Source organism: Balaenoptera borealis, assembly GCF_965194805.1.
Source record: "Balaenoptera borealis genome assembly, chromosome: 13".
Lineage (NCBI taxonomy): Eukaryota > Metazoa > Chordata > Mammalia > Artiodactyla > Balaenopteridae > Balaenoptera > Balaenoptera borealis.
In genome coordinates this window covers 94,888,225-94,904,139 of record NC_138870.1, presented here as the reverse complement: position 1 = coordinate 94,904,139, position 15,915 = coordinate 94,888,225, and positions in this window count along the sequence as shown.

The window sequence follows — 15,915 nt, the reverse complement described above, 5'->3', positions numbered from 1 at the left end:
AGCACATTACACATATTAGCTAATTTAATCCTTAACAACGTGGAGTCTTGCTGTCCTACATTTACAAATGAGGAACCAGAGTCAGAATCGTGGACGCCAGAGCCCGGCCCACAGCCGCCGCCCTCTCCTGGGATCACCTGAGCTTGGCCGGGAGCAGGAGAAGGTGATGGCTGGGTTGCCCCTCAAGATCACTGTGAGAAGTGACATAACATGAAGGGCATCGGGCACGTATCAACCACCTCAGGCCCCACCCATCCCCCCTCCTGTCACTTCTCAACACAAACTCACTGTAGCCACAGCCATCTTCCCAGTGAGTCGTTTCTTTCGGAAGATAGGGGCCTGCAATTCGCCGGGCATTTTCCTAGGCACTGGTCACATCAAGCTGTTGGTCTCTTGGCCCGTGTTCCGGAAGAGAAGATCTACAATAAACAACCAAGGAGACGTGGAGGGGACATTTCCAGTTGCCCCAGAATTGGTTACTGGGACCCATGGCTGTGGCCAAAGAGATGCTAAGAAACCCACTTCCTAAAGAGATCACAAAAGGCTGGGGCCAGACGCCCTCCCCGGGGCATCCTGGAGGTGGCAGAATTGGCCCTGCTACCAGGAGCCACCCCAGCCCCTCCACTCCTTGCTCTTTGCTGTTTATATAAGAAAATCGAGTGGTCAAGAGGAGGAGGGAGTGAGGGTGGACAGTGTTGGTGGATGGGTACCCCTCCCTCTCTGGCCCCGCCCCCAGAACCAGGCACTGGAGACCCCAGGAGAATCCTCCTGAGACGAGACAGAGGACACTGCCGAGAAGAGGAGGCTGGCACCTTGCTCCCCAGCTGTGTGCTCGCAGAGCTGCTGGAGCCTGGTGCCAGCTGCAGGGGCAGGGTGGTGAGGGCGTCCTTGGGGGAGCTTGGCACGCATCCCCTAGCCTTGTGCCTGGCTCCCTCCAGGGGCACTGGGGAAGGGGGCAGAAGCCTGCACCACCAGCAGGGGGAGCAGGTGCTCCCACCTCCGCTGTTCATGGTCCCCAGGGGGCTCACGTGGGGACCCACACAGAGGGTGGGACGCTGAGGGCAAAGTGTCGGTCCCTGTTCTAGGAATTGGGGACTTGGAGAGTAAAACAAAAATCCCTACCCTCAGGATGCTTACATTCTAGTGGGGTGAGAAAGAGGTTCACTTAGGGAAATCTGGCAATCTGATGGATGGTATCAGAGCAGGGGGTGCAGAGGGTGTGCCAGGGAGGGGGTAGCGGTATGAAATAGGGAGGTTAGAAGAGATCCCCCTGAGAAGGGGACACTTCAGCAAGATCTGAGAGGGCAGAGCGGCCCCTCTCGGTGTGGTTGATTCATAGGCCCCTCAGAAGTGGAAAGCCCGCCTTCCACTTTCTTTACCTGGCGGCTGGCACTCGGTCTGAGCTGTGTGCGTGGACTCTTGGGGGATCTGGAGATGGATGGGACCCAGCCCCTGCCCTAGAATCACCTACAGGCCATAGAAGAGAAAGATGAGCCAACACTTCACTTCTCAACCCCAGTGGAACCCCAAAAGCATAGGCGCCAGGGCCCCCCACTGCCGTGGACGGGCACAGGAGCTGAGCGCTTCTCCTGCTGTCTTTGGGACATTCCCTGTCCTGCACGGTTTCCTTCCTTCTGCAAGGAGTGGTCTGAGGCAGGGGCCTGGCCTCTTTCTGTTCACTCCCTGGCTCTGTGAAGCCGACCCTTCTGCGGTACCTTTTGCTGCCTGCTGGCCTCACTTGGGTTCACCCACCAAGAGGGCAGAGAAGCCTGGGTGAGTGGGAGTGTGGGAACACAGCGGGGCCCATCGTGCTTTGGAGTGGTCGCTTAGAAATACAGACCCCAGTTCCAACATGGGCCCTCAGGCACTTTCCCTGCCGAGTTCTTTGTTGGGGTCCCACCCCGGAAGAGTTCCCCATTCAGGTGTGGATGGCATGGGAGGCAGCCCCAGGAGGATGTCCTGGGCCCAGTGGTTCACCCTGACACTGTTTTTGCCGTGAGCACCAGCCCTTAGTTTTCCATGACTGGGAAAGTTGCCTTGGTTAGATGGTCTTCTGCGAGGAGACTCGGAGAGTAGGAGGCTACCTGCTGTAGCTAAAGTACATGCATTCTGGTGCTAAAATGTGTATTTTAAAATGGTATATTGCAAATTAAAAATTTCCTGTCCCAAACTGGGATGGCAGTCAGAGCAGATTCAGTGGCGCCCAGGCTGGGAGCTGAGAATCATGCTAACCCAGGTCTCTTGGAGGAGTTTTTGGTTTTGAGAGAAGCTTTTGGTTTTGCACCTGCCGGTCCCATCCCTGGGTCCATCTCGGTGCAGGGGCCCCGCTGCATATCGGGATGGCTGAGGCTGTGCCCTCAAGGAGCTCAAGTCTCACAGGCAAGAAGGGTTTCCAGGGACCTCGCAGGGAAACACCCAGTGTCAACCAGGGAAAAGTATTCCAGACAAAGGGAGCCACACGTGCAAAGGTCCTGAGGCATGAAGCAGGGTCCCCCTTGTGGAACTGTGCGTGAAGCTCTGGGTGAGGAGTGAGGGGTACCCAGCTGGTGAGAGGTTGGAGAGAAGGCAAAACAAGAGCATGGAGGTTTTGGTACATAGACCAGAGAAGTTGGACTTTTTCCAGAAGGAAATGGGGAGCTTTAAGGCTTTTAACAGAGGTGACTCACCTGGATTTCTGCTTTAGAAAGATCAGCCTGGGGGGAAATCGGTGGAGGCAGTGGGAGAGGAGGTGCTTGGAGATTAAGGAGACCAGTTCAGAGACGTCCCAGTATTCTGGCTGAGAGCTGATGGGGAAGATGTGGAGACAAGGCTTCACCCATCTCCAGCATGAACAAAAACTTTGTATTTTCAGCCCAATTTAGAATTGTCTTCTCCCCCACCCCACCCTTTTCCTCAGAACACCAACTGATTTTTTTTTTAACACATTATCCTTTATTTACTTTAGGGACAGAGAAAACACAGAGAGAGGGACTTCTTTGGGTTGCAAATTGTTAGTGATGGAGCCAGGATTAAGAACTTGGGCTTGCCAGCCCAAGTGGATTTTATGATATTTATGTATACAATGTCCGCTCACTCTTCCGCTCTGCCAGTAAACAAAGCTGATCAATATGAAGAGGACAGCAACGAAGAGCTCGTTTCCATCCTAAAAAGGCAAGAGGACTGGGAAGATTCATTAGGAGAAAATATCGAACAGCCAGTGTCTGAGTTTTACCTGTGATGTGACGGGGGAGAAAGTGCATTTTTGTGGAAGCCATTATGTAACTGTCCTAGGGACAGAAGGGGTGACTCCAGAAAGGAGCATGGTGGCAAGCAACCAGGAGAGCAAAGACAGTGTCGGTCCCTAGCAGGCAGGAACCACATCGTATACTCCTTATTGGTCCTCTAGAAGCATCTGGGGTTTAGTGGAAAAAGCAATGGTTTCACGTCAGAAGAATGGAATTAAAATTGCTGCTGTGTGTCTGTAGGCAAGGCACTCACCCTCTCTGATGGCCAGCACCAGCTTCCCTGTTATCAAATGGGAATGTCAGCATCAACCTTACCTATTATTGTGTGTAGATTAAGATGTGTAAAACCTCCTTCTACAAAGCATGGTATATTTTAAAATCCAGGTGATTTCCAAATTTTCTTTACTGGCTTTTTTATGAGCATAAAAGTAATGTATGGTTATTGCCAAAATAAAGTCAGAAACTACTACAAAATATAAAGAAGAAAATGGAAATTACTCAACTCGTTCCATCCAGAAATAGCCACCATTAACATTCTGGTGTGTGTACTTCCGTCCTTTTTCCTCTGCATATAAAAATACATACATATTTTTTTAAACCAGAAATGTGATAATGCCATATATGCTACTTGAAATGTTTCTCCTTTCGCTTAAAATTATCTTGGGGACATCATTTCAGACCAAAAAATACAGTTTTATGTGATCATTTTATTTCTTTTTAAATCATGAAAATTTTAAAGATACACAAAAATAAAGAGAACAGTGTAACGGATGCTCCTTTACCCATCAGCCAGATTCAGAACTTGTAAGATTTTGCCTCCCTTGCTTCATCTCCTTCCCCCTTCCATTATTATTATTGTTGTAACAGTTTAAACCAAATACTAACCCTCTTGCAGTGTGCCTCTAAACCAATCTCAAGGTCATTATCACACCTGACAAAATTAACAGTAATTCCTTAAGAGCACCAAATGCCCAGTCAGGATTCAAATTTCTCCAGTTAGCTCCAAAGGGTTCTCTTCCAGTTGGTTTATCACATGATCCTTTTTAATGACCCCCTGTGGATGGATACCAGCTTTGCAAGTTGTCACTCGTGAAAAGCACGGAGGGCAACATCTTTTTGCACATATTCGTGGACCCCTGTCCAATTATTTCTACGGGACAAATTCCTAGAAGGGGACTTTCCAGGTCAAAGCCTATGCACTTTTTTTTAAGGCTTTTAATAGCATTTGACAAATAGCCCTCCAGAGAAATTGTACCAATTTACACTCCCACCAGCAGGGACTGGCACCCTGGACGGCTTTGGGTTGTTAATGAAAGGAAATTAAGGGGAGAGAAAGCAGGTAGGGAGGAAAAGGAGAAAGGAAGAGAGGCCTGGAGGGAGAGGGTGCAGGAGGCTCTCGATAGCCCCCAGGGACCAGCCCTCCCGCGCCTGAGAGCAGCTCGGAGAGCCAAGTGTCCCAGCCCATTGGTGACTGCACCAGATTAAGTCCTAAAGCAACGATTCAATCGAGACGGAGAACAAAGCTAGAGCAAAGACTCTTCGATCCATTCTAATTAGGAGCTGCCTTTCCAGAGAAATCAGGAACAGGCTGCCACGGCTGAAGGTGGAAAAAAAAAAAAAAGAAAAAGGAAAAAAAAAGCAAAGCTGCAGCCCAGCTGTGCTTGAAGCTTGTCTGTTTTCCGAAAATCCCAAGAAAGAGCTCCATCCATTGTGCACACAATCCAGGGACCCTGTTCTGAAGGTTATAGAATTCGGCTTGGGCCAAGGATCTCCATCCCCAAGGTGTGTGCTGGGCAGGGGGCACTTTCTGTTCTTGCCCTTGCTAAGGGCAGGGGGAGGAGGGCAAGGAAGTAGTAGGCACTTACCTTGTTTCTCCTTCATTTTTGCTGTAGCTTAAAACCTACAATCTATTTCAGGTTTGAGAAGAGGAACTAAAATTAAGATACATTTGAGGGCTGGCTCTACATGCAAATATGGAGACCAGGCTGGTTCTAGTTCTTGCAGCCTGGGTTTACATTGGAGTTTTGCTCGGTGGGTGGAGGTCATGATGCTTTGCTTGCCTTTGACTCTCCGCCTCCTGTTTGCACTATGCTCTTCCCATGTCGAGTACAAGCACTCAAAGAAGGACTCGTCCAAGGGTCAGCATTAGCCAAGCTTCAGTGACAAAGCCATTCCAACTGTAAGCATTGAGCATCCTAACATAAGGACTGCAGTGAGTTCATGGTCCAGAACTTCCTCGGGTGCTGTATCATTTGTAAGATGATATTTAAATTAAGAGCATGCAGGATCCAGGTCATGGTGGATTCTTGCCGATATCGAAGGATGTTTTCAAGCAAAGATCAAGAAACAGCTTCCCAAACAACATATCGGCAATTCATATACATCTCAATTTTATTTTGTGTGCCCACTCTTTGAAGCGGATGTTTTGCACCCAACTTCACATGAATGTGACATGACTTCCTGGCTAGCAGGAGTCAAGTCTTGAACCTGCCTTCCCTCCCACTCAGGTCTCTTTCCATGACCTTGGGCTGCCTTCTCGGCATCTGTGAGCCTTTTTTGTCCCCTACCTTGTACCTCCCCATGGATCCCAACAAAGCAGCTCCCTTTCCCAAGGGTGCTGGGGCGCTGGAGCCGAGAGGAGAGCCTGGCGGGGAGACAGCCCTGTGAGCCCCACTTGGTGCCAGGATCACCCCAGTCCCCTTCAAGCCCGTTTCCTCTCACTCAACCCTCACACAACAAACCAGGAGGCTGAGGCAACGTTCCAATTTCACAGCCGAGGGTACCACAGGCCTGTGACCTTGGTTCTGAATGTAGATTTCCAGGAATGCCTACAGCTGCTTTCGGGGATCTGTGAATCTCAGGATACATCCTGGGGAAGCTTGGGTCCCTCCCTTCAGGCTTCCTTCAGCTGTTCTAACAGCTCCCTCTTCTAACAAGCAGAGGTGGTAACAACTCCGAGAAGCAGAGCGTGGAGCCGTGCGTCTGCACACAGCTTTCTAGGCTCGGGAGTCAAACAGCTCTGGGTTCAGGTGTCCACTCAGGCGCTTTGTCACAGAGTGACCCTGGGCAAGTCACTTCACTGCTCCAGGCCCTGGAACATCACCTCCCTTGGATGGTTGCTAAGGATTCACAATATGGCGGTACTTACAAAACGCTCAGCCCATGTTGGAACAGTACCTGTTCAGGCCTTACTATTGTTGTTGCTGTGTGGTCCCCACCCTGGGTAATCCCAGGATGAAGAAGCTGAGTCTGCTGCCTCCCGACCCTTCATCCAAAGGAGCTCTGGGACTGGGAGGCCTGGGTCCACTATGCGTGAAACCTGGGAAACAGCCGGCCACGGCCCAGAGAAGACTGGAGAGAGACTGGACCAGGGTGGGGGGCGCCAGGAGACCTGGGTTCAAGTCCACCTCTTCCCTGCACTGGACTTTGCCCCTGGGGCGTATGTGATGACAAGGTTGGACTAATGATCCCTAAGAGTCTTAGCCGTTCTAACTTCTTTGGTTCTCCATGCCCAGCAGGCAGGCGAGAAGGGCTTAACAACCGCTCTGGGCACAGGGTTGATGCATCTCAATCAGCCCTGGCCTTCTGAGTACCAACCATGTGCCAGGTCTTGCTCTCGGTGCAGGGTCTTCAAGGCTGAACAGGACATGTTAGGCCCCTCTCCTTGCCCCATACAGTCTAGGGGGGAAGAGAGGCAATAGCAAGTTTATAAACACGTATATAACCAAGTTGTAAAAGCTGCTTGAAGGAAAAGACCAGAGCCCTCTGAACAAGACTACAAAGGAGGCCTATTTTAGGTTGGGGAGAAGGTTGTCCAGCAAAAGCCTCTCCATGGAAATATGAAGGGATATGAAGGGGTAGGAGCTGGGCGTGAAGCAGGGAAATTGTGTGTCAGCCAGAGGGAGCAGCATGTTCAAAGGTCCTGAGGCAGAGAGGAGCAGCAGCCCCAATCCTCTAGCACATCTCAGCAGAGCTTACTTCTCGGCCCTCGCTCTCCCAGGGTTTCCACGTGGGGGGACTGTCACCCCCAAGAGAATCGAAGACACCAGATATGGAACAGATGCTCAGATATGGGCCTTGAGCTAAGGTGGCAGTACCCACGCTTTCCTTTATGGCATGGGCAGCCCTGGGGCTCCACACAGGACTGACCCAGCACCAGGCCCATGCACAGGCTGCAAAATCAGGCCTGAGGGAGGACTCCGCTGAGCCTCAGAGGTGAGAGACAGAGAGAACCACGTGGAGCAGGGGAGGCTCCGAGACCCCCAGACTATAACCGGGCAGGGTGGGGAGGCACTGTCATCGACCCAAAGCTCCCATTGCATAGATGGGAAGATAAGACAGGCTCAAGTTGCTCCAGTGCACAGCCCAGGCAGTTCACACACCATGTTGCCCTCCCTTCCCTCCCGCCCTCCCTGTGAGAGGGCAGGGCATGCGCATTTGAGGGTCAAGGAAATCAAGGCCCAGGGAGGTGAAATGACTTGGCCCAGCCCCACAGCCAGCCGGGGCGGGGGTGGGGGGGGGGGAAGGCAGAGGAGCCCCCAGCCAGCACCTCCTCTGTGCCTGGCATCTCACATCCTTCACCTCTCTTAATCCTCACAACCACCTTTCCAGGTGGGCGTGGTTTGGCTCATTTTACAGGTAAGGAAACTTGAGGTTCGGAGAGATAAAGCCAGTGACTCAAGTTCAGCCAGAAAGTGGAACCCACATAGAACCTGTGCTCTTTTTGTCACCAAGAAGCAGCCCCGGTAGGTGAGCAGGTACCCAGGAAGGACACCGTGGGTAGGAATGTTTGAGGACAGGCCAGCAGAGAAGCAGCTGTCCTGGAGAACTTGCGAGAAAAACCCACATAATAAACACTGTGAGCTCTGGGAGCTGGGGAGAGGCCCCCCAGGAAGGGCAGAGGTAGAGAGTATGAAGTGTTGGAGAGGGGCGGGTAAGAGACCAAGGTCACACTTACTGAGGGCCGGGCGCACAGTAAGGCCTCAGCAAACCTGAGTTCCCTTGACCGTCCCAAGGGAGGTCCTGCTGCCACCACAGCCACCCACTGAGGGTCATGCGCTCCCTGAGGCATCTGTAGGGTGGCCCGCACCCCGCCCCTCCCCCTGTACTCTCCTGCCACCCTCCCACCCTCCAGTCCGGCGTGGGCTGCCCCAGAGCCCCTGGGATCCACGTCTCGAACACCCGGGACTGCGGGGCATCTGGGCCATGTCACATCACACCTCACCATGCTGCGCGGTACCCCCGGGCAGCCGAGCTTGTCGGCTTCTCCAGGACAGCAGCAAGGGCAGCGGAGCCCAGCGGAGGCAGAGACAGACAAGATGGGACCGGCAGACCCTCCTGACCCCATTCAGACAACGCTCATTTCCAAGACCATCTGCTCAGCCAGGCGCAGGCCACGCAGGGCACTGGGGCAGAAAGAGCCGGCACCAGGCTGGCCATGTGCTGGCCTCCGGGGCCTGCCCGGTCAGGAGACCCGGCTGGCCTTTCCTCTGCAGCTGCCAGCACTGGCCAGCCCGTAGGGGCGCCAGGCTCCAGCCCAGACCCTCCCTGACAGAGGCACCGGGGGTGGGGGGCAAGGAGGGACTCTGTGACCTAAGAGGGTGGGACAGGGGCCAGGGGAGGGGTGGAGCTGAGGCACCAAGTGTGTGTCCCCCCTTGAGAGATGAACACTGCAGGCTGGGTGCAGGGAACAGAGCCCCTCTGATGCCCAGATACTCCCTGGCCTTCAGGGTGACCCCAGAGCTCCAGAGACCGATGAGTGCCCCCCGAATGACTGCCAGAGCCCCCACCCCTCCCCTTTCATCTGCTCAAGCCCCTCTAATCCTGGTTTGCCTCGGTCACCATGGTGACACTGTCCCGGCGTCAATCAGAACATGTCACCCCATCTGCATAAAGCCCTTCAAAGGCCTCCTATGTCCCTAAGTTAATGACCCAAATCCTTGTCCTGGCCTGAACAGCCATCTCACCTTGTCCCATCTTGTCCCATCTCAGACAAACACACACACACACACACACACACACACACACACACCCACCACTGTTGGTGTTTTAGTTTCAAAGACCCTTTTTCAATTCTGTGTTTGCAACTCTTCCGTGCCTCAGTTTCTTCACCTATTAGATGGGGTACTTAATAGTGTCTTAGTTTTGGTTACTCCAAAAACAGCCCTGGAGACAAGTGTTCAGGAGCAAATAGTTATTTTCGAGGTGACCTCAGAAGCACAGTGTGGGGAGGGGGAGTGAGACAGGGTGGGAGAAAATCTGAGGAGGTGCACACTGATGGCGGTACCCCTGCGGCACGGGGCGTCCAATCACCTGGGGCTTCTGAGAGGCAGTGTCAAGCTGCCTCAGAATCGCCCACTAATGGGGAGGAAGCCGAGATATTTATCCTCCAATTCCCATCAGTTATTGGTGAGGGCAGTCCTGGGAAGTGTAGACTCTCTGGTACTTCCAGCCAACAGAAGCTGCCAGCAAATATGAGAACTGTCCTTAGAGGACCCCTGGGATGGGCAGAAGGAATACAGGCAGGGCATTCATGGCTTCTGCAATTGGGAATATCTCTCTCATAGCATTGTGCAGATTAACTGACATAATACATAATACTTAAGTGCTTAATACAGTGTCTGGCACATAGTAGGTACTCAGTCTGAGCTATAATAATATTAATGTCATTATTGTTGTTGTCACGACTGACATAAAACTCTCTCTGACCTCAGGGCCTTTGTCCAGGCTGTTCCCCGTGCCTAGCACACTCTTCTCTGCTCATCCTCCCTCCACTTGGTTAACATCTGCCTTGCTTCAGGTCTCAGCCCAAATGTCACCTCCTCAGCGAAGCCCTCCCTGACCACTGGATTAGATCAGGTTCTCCCTTAGATGTGCTCAGAGCACCTACTCTGCCCCTTTCTTTCAGGGGGTTTGATTACTGTTGTCACTTTAAATTTATTTGCACGACTGTTTGCAATTCTCTGATTCTCTGCTCATTGCTGGTCTCTCCTGTTGGACTGCAAGCTCCCTGAGGACACAGGCTGGGTCTGTTTTGTTCACAGAGACAACCCCAGGGCCTAGCACAGGGTTCCTGCACAGGAGATGCCCCAAAACAAACTGGTGGAGTAGAGAGAGGAATCTGAGTGGGGAAACAGGCACAGAATAAGTAAAACACAATGATGTCAGTGCCAGATCAGAGGTATTTACGAAGAGCTCTGGGAGCGTGCACGAAAGACAGATTCATTCCTTTCTTCAGTAACTGTCTCTAGAACACCTATTCTGTGCTGAGCATGGGGCAGGTGGTGCTAAACAAAACAGGTACTGTCCCGGCCCTCCGGGATCTTCCCATCCCATGGGAGTGGGGGGCATTTGTGCAGGGAACAAAGCGGAGTAGGAAAGGTGTGGAAGGACAAGCCTGTGTGCCAAGCCAACCCTGCTTCATCTTCCTCCTGAGCACCAGAAAGACTACATTTCCCAGTTTCCTTGCAGCTCGGTGGGGTCATGTGACTAGCTGTCACCAGTGGAATGTGGGAGGAAGTGAGGTGCAGCACTTCCAGGCCTGGCCCACAGAAACCTCCCCCCAGATCTTCCACACTCCCTTCATAGGCCTACAGAGCCCTAGAGCAAGGGTCAGCAAATGTTTCTGTGAAGGCCAGAGGGCAGACATTTTAAGTTTTGTGGGCCATCCAGTCTCTATGGCAGCTATGTAGCTAATGGGTGTGGCTGTGTCCCAATAAAACTTTATTTACAAAAACAGGTCCTCGTCTGCCAGCCTGTCTTAGAGGATGGTAGAGCCACTGGACAGAGGAACTGAACCCCCCCCTAGCTGTGTGGAACAGAGCTCACCTACCTCACCCCAGCCAACTTTGACTCAACTGTGCTCTGAGCGAAAAATAAACTCTTGTGTGTTAACCACTGTGGTGCTGGGGTGTATTTGTAACAGTTAGCAAATGCTAACGTACATGGAAGGCTTCACAGAGGAGGTGGCACTCATCTTTGGCTTTGACAGGGGAGTAAGGCACTCTCCAGGCTGGCAAGATGAGGAAGGGCATTCTTAGGGAAGACGGGACCCCTGTGAGCCAACTCATTGAAGAGTGGAGTGTGGAGGCTATCATAGGGCTTGTGCTGCAAAAGGGACATAAAAAGTGGTCCCAAGGGAATTCCCTGGCAGTCCAGTGGTTAGGACTCTGCACTTTCACTGCTGAGGGCCCGGGTTCAATCCCTGGTCAGGGAACTAAGATCCCACAAGCCACACAGCACAGCCAAAATAAAATAAAATAAAATAAGAAGAACTTTTCTTTAAAAAAAAAAAAAGAAAGAAAGAAAAGTGGTCCCAGGGGACTGAGAAGGAGGAACTGGACGTTTGGAGATAAAGCTAAGGGAAGAGGGATAGGAAGCAACCACACTCTTGGAGGCTTGCTGTTCCCTCCACACTGTGTGTTTCCCCCATTTCTGTGCCTTTGTTCATGTGGTACCCCTGCCTCACATGCCCTTCCTTCTCCCACCTGCTTTGAGCCCACTCTTCCTTTAGGACTTAATAAAGTCCCTGGGTGCCCCAGTGTTCAAAGCGGCAACAGAGTTTCTCAACAAGAGTGCAGGCTTTTAGAACAGAGAGTCCTGGGTGCAAATCCTGCCTCTATCAATAAGAGAAGCCAAAGAACAGACTATTCAATATAGAGGAGCCAGGACTTTCTGGGTTTGAACACTTTTCTCATTCCCAATCGATCCACATGACAAATAACTCTGAAGAGAAGAAATGACTCCCAGGCAAAGATCAAAGCCACTACCAGGAAAACGGTGTAAACATGAATCCAAGGTGTGACTATGAAGTCTTTTTTTAAGACCTGAGAAAAATTTCAAGTGTCTCATAGACCCTCTCAAACCCGCAAAGTCCTTCTGAGGATCTTAACAGCATGTGCTGTAGACCCTTTCTGTTAAATAATCGAAATTTGAAGAATCTCAAGGGCAGCCTTGCCAGGAGCCCAGAATAAAAAAGAACTTTGTGGGTGTGCCTTTTGTCAAATGGAATGAATTACAAATTGTTTCATAGGAAACCCACAAAACTTTGAAAGGAATTGTTTGGGCTATGAATGAGTGGAACAGAGAGAACACCAAATGAAAAGAGAGATCTTTAGACCCTCAAATCTCTATGGGTAGGAGGCAGGCTAAGAAAATTACTCAGCTGCAGACCCTGGTCATTTCTTAAGGAAATACAAGAATGTCTCAGAGAAAAGAAGCAAGAACCTAGAGGGCAGCGTCAAGAGCCACAAGAATCATTCTCAGGTAGGTGGACTGAGCACTAATCAAGGAATTGGCAACATGTTCCCAGATGGATTTCAGAATTTCTATGATCCAGTGACTGATGTGTGCCTCCTGCATCCCTTCTTTTAGTGGGAGTGTCTATGATGGTTGTCCTATGCCTGTGTCACCTTTGTTTACTGGCTGTGGGGCAGAGGGCAGAGAACTTGTTTCTTTAGCTCACAGATCTTCCTATTGAGAGGAGTGGTGCTCAAGAATTTGTACCCAAGGAATTCCACCTAAGGAGACGTGTCCCTACCTGCACCTGATTTAGATGACAAGGTCTTGGGAGAGGAGAATAAATATATTTTGCATGTGGAGGTATGTATCAGTTTGCTATAGGGCTGCCATAACAAAGTCACAGACTGAGGGGCTTAAACAACAGAAATTTACTTCCTCACAGTTCTGGAGGCTAGAAGTCCAAGATCAAGATCTTCCGAGGGCCATGAAGGAAGGATCTGTTCCTGGCCTCTCTCCTTGGCTTATGGATAGCAGTCTTGTCACTGTATGTCTTCACATTGTCTTCCTTCTGTATGGGTCTGTGTCCAAATTTGCTGTTCTTATAAGGACACCAGTCAAGTCCTATTGGATTAAGGCCCACCCTAACGACTTCATTTCAACATAATCATATCTTTAGAGACCCCATCTCCAAATATAGTTACATTCTGATGTACTGGGTGTTAGGATTTCAACATATGAATTTTCCAGGTGGGGTGACACAGCTCAACATAACAGCGAGGAATGTGAGTTGTTATGAATCATTCTGGCCAGAGGGTACATGATGGCACATTGTATTTTCCAAAGATCCTCCCACATGATCTTCCTACAGGTGATCAGCCAACTCCCCTACCAAGAGGTGGGGGTCTGTGTGCCCTCCCCCTAAACCTGGACGGAGTTTTGTGACTGCCTTAGACTATAACACTATTGCCAATAGAGTACAACATGAGTGACACTATGTGACTTCTGAAGATAGGTTATTAAAGGCAAAACAGCTTCTCAGAACCCAGTCACCATGCTGTGAGGAAGCCCAAGCCACATGGAGAGGCCAAGTACAGGCATGTTGGCTGCCAGCTCCAGGTGACGTCCCAGCCCCCAGCCATACGAGAGAGGAGGGCTTCGGAAGGACTCCAGCCACAACCCAGCCACCATTTGACTGTGACCCCATGAGACCCCAGGTGGGAACTACCAAGCCAAGCCCAGTCACCCCCAGAACCATGACAGATAATAATAATAATTAATTATTGTTTTTGTTTGACACACATCCCCGCACTAGATTTATGGTGGTTTTTAATGCAGCAAAAATAACTGATGCAACTGGGGGTGAATATAAGAATCAGGGCAAAAAAGAAGGGAGGAGGCAAAGATGGTAGGAAGAAAGAGGGAGAAAGAAGGAACTAGAAGTGCCACAGGGCAGGGATTTTGTGGTTCTCATTCACGGAAGAGGCCCGGCACAAACTAGGTGCTCAGTTAATACTCGTCAACTAAATAAATGAAGGAGAAACTTCCCTGGTGGTCCAGCGGTTAAGACTCCAAGCTCCCAATGCAGGGGGCCCAGGTTCAATCCCTGGTCAGGGAACTAGATCCCACACGCCGCAACTAAAAGATCCTGCATGCCGCAACTAATGATCCCGCATGCAGCAACGAAGATCCCGCGTGCTGCAACTAAGATCTGGCATAGCCAAATAAATAAATTAAACGAATAAATATTTTTTAAAATAATAATAAATGAAGGAAAGGGAGAGAGAAGGACCATAACTCTGAGTGAGCTGCATTTTTTTATGCACATTTGGAGACAAACTCCAAGATGGCCCCAGGAGACACTACAAATTCCCAGACAGAGCCCTTGGCTGCACAAGATCCAATGTGTGAAGGTTGAAGAAGAGAGAAATCAAGCCCATAGTTGTGACCTGGGGCTCAGAGGCAGATTGCGCTTGGGCAACCAGCAGCAGGACTCCCTGGACTAATGACTTCGGGCAGGATGGGGCAGGCATGGAGTCTGGGAAAGACCCCGTGGAGGAGCCAGACTCTGTGGGCTGGACACGCCTGGGCTGGGCTCCAGCCCTGCCCAGCTCTCAGAGGCTGGTCCACAGCCTTGCCCAGATCTTAGAGGCTGGTCTACTCACTCTGCCTAAGGACCCCAACTGCCCCGGACCTGCTCGAACTTGATTCCTGTCTTGTTGACCAGCCCTTCCTCCCCAGCTCTCTAGCCTTGAGGTTTTGTATACTCTTGTTCTGTTTCATGTTCTCTGTTTCTATTTCCAACAAATAGCCAATCCTGTCTTGCGGGTGGTCTATTTCATCCACTTTTCATTTCTTTGTCCCCTTCATCCTATTCTTCCTCTTCCAACAACTTTCTTCCAGGACTCTGTCTCTTCTCTATTCCATCCACTTACTGTTCTTTCTAGGACTTCCTTTTGTTCTTTTCAACATTTTAGTCCCTCTAACTCTGTTATCACCCTTGAATCTCTTTTGCTAATTTGTCTTCTCCCCCCTGTTTTGGCCCCTTTCTCGCCCATCTCTCTCATCTCATCCGCCCTCGCCCTTTCAAATGCGTGAGCATCTGCCTCACTCTCTCCCCGTCCCAGCTCCTCCCTGCATTTTCTCCTGTTTCTTCTCTTCCTCAAACTGGGTTGTGAATGCCATCTGCCTCGGAGCAGGACACGCTGTAAAGCCGAGGTTCCCGGAGGGCCAGGTTGTGATCATTTTATTTTTACAACGTCCTTGGATAGATCGAGGTGTTTGTGCAGGGTGGGGTCGCATGCTGGGTGGGAGGGGACCAAGACAGCGAATAGCACTTGAGATTAATATAGGTCACTTGCTGAGCAGTGTCCCAATGGTCCCGGGGAGAGGAGAACCTCGTCATCTGGGGCCGGCTCTGCAGAGGTGGCCGCAGTGCCGTCTCCAGGAAGATGCAAGGAGGGGACCTGGCCCCGGGGCAGGAGACGGAGATGGGCGGGCTGCTCTTTTGGAACCAGAGGGGCTCCTCCTGCTTCCTCCTGGGGCCTGGGAATGGAGGAAGACCTCCTCCAATGGCTGGCAGGTGAAGGAGCCAGCCTGATCCCACAGGAAACACAGAGAACCCTTGTGCCCAGCTCTGCTGCTGTGTTCTTGGGCTAGCTGCTTACCTTCTCTGGTCCTCAGCTTCCTCGTCTGCAAAATAGAGCTATCACCCCCAGAGCCATCAGGGACATTTGTAAAATGGGGAAGAAGCAACATTTTATTTATAACTTCACTGTCCCGGGTACTTCCATACTTTACCACATCTAACCTCCCAGCCTAAGAGGCAGCCCAAGTGACTTTCATTTTATAGATGATGAAATCAAGGTTTAAATGTCCTGAGGGCTGAGCTAAATGAGATTAGAGATCTGAAAAGAGCTCTAGAACTACTCCTGGTTGACAACTGCATGATTCC